General features: G+C 54.3%; 1 non-coding gene across 1 annotated transcript in view; it reads right to left on the bottom strand.

Moving 5' to 3' along the window:
- The window catches only part of LOC126138928 (small subunit ribosomal RNA), a 1,909-nt gene extending 1,095 nt beyond the window's left edge, over window positions 1-814 (bottom strand). Inside the window, exon 1 of the ribosomal RNA XR_007528419.1 lies at window positions 1-814. This exon is cut by the window's left edge and continues 1,095 nt beyond it. This is a non-coding gene — a ribosomal RNA (small subunit ribosomal RNA).
- Between the last annotated feature and the right edge of the window lie 4,186 nt (window positions 815-5,000).

The raw sequence follows: 5,000 nt of genomic DNA, 5'->3' as shown, positions 1-5,000 counted from the left end.
ATAAAGAGCACCTTGGTAGGATTTCAACGGGGTCCGCCTCGGGACGCACGAACACGCACGAGGCGGTCGCACGCCTTCGGCTCGCCCCACCGGCAGGACGTCCCACGATACATGCCAGTTAAACACCGACGGGCGGTGAACCAACAGCGTGGGACACAAATCCAACTACGAGCTTTTTAACCGCAACAACTTTAATATACGCTATTGGAGCTGGAATTACCGCGGCTGCTGGCACCAGACTTGCCCTCCAATAGATACTCGTTAAAGGATTTAAAGTGTACTCATTCCGATTACGGGGCCTCGGATGAGTCCCGTATCGTTATTTTTCGTCACTACCTCCCCGTGCCGGGAGTGGGTAATTTGCGCGCCTGCTGCCTTCCTTGGATGTGGTAGCCGTTTCTCAGGCTCCCTCTCCGGAATCGAACCCTGATTCCCCGTTACCCGTTACAACCATGGTAGGCGCAGAACCTACCATCGACAGTTGATAAGGCAGACATTTGAAAGATGCGTCGCCGGTACGAGGACCGTGCGATCAGCCCAAAGTTATTCAGAGTCACCAAGGCAAACGGACCGGACGAGCCGACCGATTGGTTTTGATCTAATAAAAGCGTCCCTTCCATCTCTGGTCGGGACTCTGTTTGCATGTATTAGCTCTAGAATTACCACAGTTATCCAAGTAACGTGGGTACGATCTAAGGAACCATAACTGATTTAATGAGCCATTCGCGGTTTCACCTTAATGCGGCTTGTACTGAGACATGCATGGCTTAATCTTTGAGACAAGCATATGACTACTGGCAGGATCAACCAGGGAGCTGCGTCAACTAGAGCTGAGCAGCCGGCCGCCCGGGAGTGTGTCCCAGGGGCCCGCGCGAACACGCAAGCGTCCGCTCAATTATTCTGCAAACAGGAGGAGGCTGAGCTCCCCTGCACAATACACCTCGAAACCCTCTCAGGTCCCGGCGGCGCGCAGCGCCGTCCTAAGTACTTGGTCGGGTTCGAGAGAGGCGCAATCGCCCGGAGTTAGGCGAGTAGACGCTTTAGGTGCGACCACCCGTGCTCCCAACTGAGCTTGCCGCTGCCGACAGAGGCCCGGGAGCGTGCTGTCGTGGCATTGCCGGCGGGAGACAACACGCGCCACCTACGGTGACCGGCAGCTCCAACGCCAGCGCCACAGAAGGGCAAAGGCCCCACGTGGGTGCCGAAGCGAACTCTCCCAGCACAGCGCACGTGCCAACACGTCTGCACAACTGCGATACAAACCACCAGCGAGAACCGCTGGGGCGACCGAGCAGCAGACGGCGTCGCGGCGCCGAGTGCCGGGCGGCGGCGCATCCTCAACGCACACAGTCCTCAGTCGGACCAGCACACTGCAGATGTCCACCGCGCTTCGCACCGGGCCCGCGAGGACCCACTTTGGCCGCCCGGCGCCGCGCGCAGGGTGCCCCGGCGCGCAGCTGCGCCGCCTGCCGCGTCCGTCGGCCGGCGCGCCTGCCACTGGGCGCCCCCACCAGCCGGCTGTAGCGCGTGCGCCCACGCACCGCGCGGCCAGCACGCCGGGCGGCCCCCCCTCACCGGCCGGGGACGGTCCCACCCAGCCACCGCCGCGTATCGCTTCACACACAGATTTGCCCTTACTGATTTACCTCCAGCAACAACAACCGCACCACAATGGGTTTACCAGTTGTTCATTTGCGTAACGTCACCAGCAAACGGAGACGTCCATCCCAGTTTGCAAATGCAACGATTATTGCATACCTGTCTGTTAGGTGTCACGACACACTACGTCTGCCCACATACACGCAACAAAATGTGCCCGACTAGAGAACGCGTGGGAGGTGGCCCCCTACGTATGCGATGTCCATTACGAGACCGACTGTCAACCAGCATCTGTACCATGTCGCAGATGTGGAACGCGGTGCACCATGCTATCACACTGTGTGAGAAGAGACGACTACGTTTGAATACACGCGCCACTACATCAACAGACGGCTCATGCTGATCGCCATCCAGGGCGTCCGTTACTCCCACACGTCTCTATGGCGTACCACACTGCAATGTAGCTGTTATGGGGAGACGGCACGTGGCTGAGTGCACAACATTTGGACCGTATGGTTCGCTGTTGTTGGGCGCAGTCGTTGTACGGTCACACATGTGCCACAGCGTATCATTCAGTACATACGGACCTATGTGCAGTACAATGTGAGGGTTAAGCTTACGACATCAGCGGACAGTGGACACAGGCCGTACCACGACGTAGACTGAGCGCTTCGACATGCGAATGCCAGTGAACAGCTGCGAAGGGCATTGAACACGCAAGCACCTGAACGACCAGCGTGCGAAGGCAGGGGGGAGGGGGGGGGGGGGCGATGTACATCCTGCAGTCGTCCACATTACAGTGTACAGCGGGAGCATGTAAAAAGTAAGCAACACTTGCGAAGTGTTGAACATGAAACGATACACAAGAGGGTGGGCGGTGCGAGTAGCGAACTATATTCAGAGGGTTGTGGTTAGACAACACTGGATTAATGTAACGTGTCATATGCCAATTACAGAGCAGGTTAAGGCACAACGTGGGTTAGGTTAAGGCACAACGTGGGTTAGGTTAAGGCACAACGTGGGTTAGGTTAAGGCACAACTTGGGTTAGGTTAAGGCACAACGTGGGTTAGGTTAAGGCACAACGTGGGTTAGGTTAAGGCACAACGTGGGTTAGGTTAAGGCACAACGTGGGTTAGGTTAAGGCACAACGTGGGTTAGGTTAAGGCACAACGTGGGTTAGGTTAAGGCACAACGTGGGTTAGGTTAAGGCACAACGTGGGTTAGGTTAAGGCACAACGTGGGTTAGGTTAAGGCACAACGTGGGTTAGGTTAAGGCACAACGTGGGTTAGGTTAAGGCACAACGTGGGTTAGGTTAAGGCACAACGTGGGTTAGGTTAAGGCACAACGTGGGTTAGGTTAAGGCACAACGTGGGTTAGGTTAAGGCACAACGTGGGTTAGGTTAAGGCACAACGTGGGTTAGGTTAAGGCACAACGTGGGTTAGGTTAAGGCACAACGTGGGTTAGGTTAGGGCACAACGTGGGTTAGGTTAGGGCACAACGTGGGTTAGGTTAAGGCACAACGTGGGTTAGGTTAAGGCACAACGTGGGTTAGGTTAAGGCACAACGTGGGTTAGGTTAAGGCACAACGTGGGTTAGGTTAAGGCACAACGTGGGTTAGGTTAAGGCACAACGTGGGTTAGGTTAAGGCACAACTTGGGTTAGGTTAAGGCCCAACTTGGGTTAGGTTAAGGCCCAACTTGGGTTAGGTTAAGGCCCAACTTGGGTTAGGTTAAGGCCCAACTTGGGTTAGGTTAAGGCCCAACTTGGGTTAGGTTAAGGCCCAACTTGGGTTAGGTTAAGGCCCAACTTGGGTTAGGTTAAGGCCCAACTTGGGTTAGGTTAAGGCACAAATTGCGTTACATTGCGGTACAAATTGAGTTACATTGCGGTACAAATTGAGTTACATTGCGGTACAAATTGAGTTACATTGCGGTACAAATTGAGTTACATTGCGGTACAAATTGCGTTACATTGCGGTACAAATTGCGTTACATTGCGGTACAAATTGCGTTACATTGCGGTACAAATTGCGTTACAAATTTGGTTAGGTTAAGGTGCAAAATGGGTTAGGTTAAGGTGCGAAATGGGTTGGATTACAGTACACAACGTGGTAAGAGATAGTGTGTTGGGGGGGGGGGGGGCCGAGGTTCGTTGGTAGTGATCATTGTAAGTGGATGTCTGAGGCAGCGTCAGTATGTGACAGCAGTTATGTCTCGTCAGGATGCGCTTTTCGCTCGTGACTGGAGGCGCGCCGCGTCTGTGGTTGCGGCAAGGGAGTGGCAGACCTGTGCGATTCATTCCTGCCATTGTTTCTGTGCTGTAACAGGAGGCAGTGTGGTGGTGTTGGGTGCACCCCTGTGTAGGACATGTGTGGGTGTTGGTGGCTTATCTGAGCAATTGTGGATGTCGGACGGGTGGGATATTCTATTTTATAATTGAACCCCCTGGTGTGGTTATCATAGTGTGGATGGTGTACTGTGGCGGAGAGGATGCACCGGACGTTGGTCCATGCTGGTGCTTACATATTGTATCTGTGTCTGTTACAGGCAGAGAGTAATGTGTGATAGAGTGTCTCGCTGAGGTGTGGTTCATATTGTGTGCACAGACTTACAGCATGTATAGGGACAGCGGGAATTTGGCATATTGGATATAACTCTTCATGAAACGCAAGATATAGGGGTGGATTGCAACGTACGAGTGCGGGAAGAGTCCGCCGTTCATCCGCTTGGGTTGCGATTTGGGCGGTTGGGGTGGGCCACGTGCGGGTGCGGGTGGAGTGATTGTCGGTTGACTACTTCGTGCGACGCAGGCACTGGCGTTGGGGCTCCTGTCGTGGACAGATGGTGCAGGCTTTGTGGGTGGCGTCGGAAAATGGGCACTGTGGGACCTAGCGATGTCGTAGTCGGCGTGGCGTCTCATAGATGGCGGTATCGTCGGTGCAGCAGGTCATGTTGCGGGAGACTTGCAGAGTGCGGTATTTTGTTTTTGTGGTGCGCGCGACATGGTGGACGTAGTGTCGTCCGATTCGCGTAGATGGGGCTATTGCATGTGGTTTCGTCACATTGTCATAGATGGCGATGCTGTGGTTTGGCAGTATGGTTGGTGTAGTTCCGTTGGATTCCTGTAGATGGAGGTGTCGTTTCTGGGCCAGACGGCAATGTAGTTTGGTCACATTCTCATAGATGGCTGTGTTGTGTCTGTGGGTGGCGGTGTCAGCGTCGTCCCATAGAGGGCGGTATGGTCTGTTTATTGTGGACGTTGATGTCAGGACCAGAGGGCGCGCGCGAACCGTTGCCCATAGTTTCCTACCCTCCTATTACTCGTTGTAGATCTATAACACTGCCCAGCGTTGCAACTAAATGATGTTCACATCTGTTGCATCTCTCGTGCCCTCGCAA

The sequence above is a fragment of the Schistocerca cancellata genome, unplaced genomic scaffold, assembly GCF_023864275.1.
Source record: "Schistocerca cancellata isolate TAMUIC-IGC-003103 unplaced genomic scaffold, iqSchCanc2.1 HiC_scaffold_674, whole genome shotgun sequence".
Lineage (NCBI taxonomy): Eukaryota > Metazoa > Arthropoda > Insecta > Orthoptera > Acrididae > Schistocerca > Schistocerca cancellata.
Note: the sequence above shows the minus strand (reverse complement) of the source record. Positions and strands in the feature narration are given on the sequence as shown.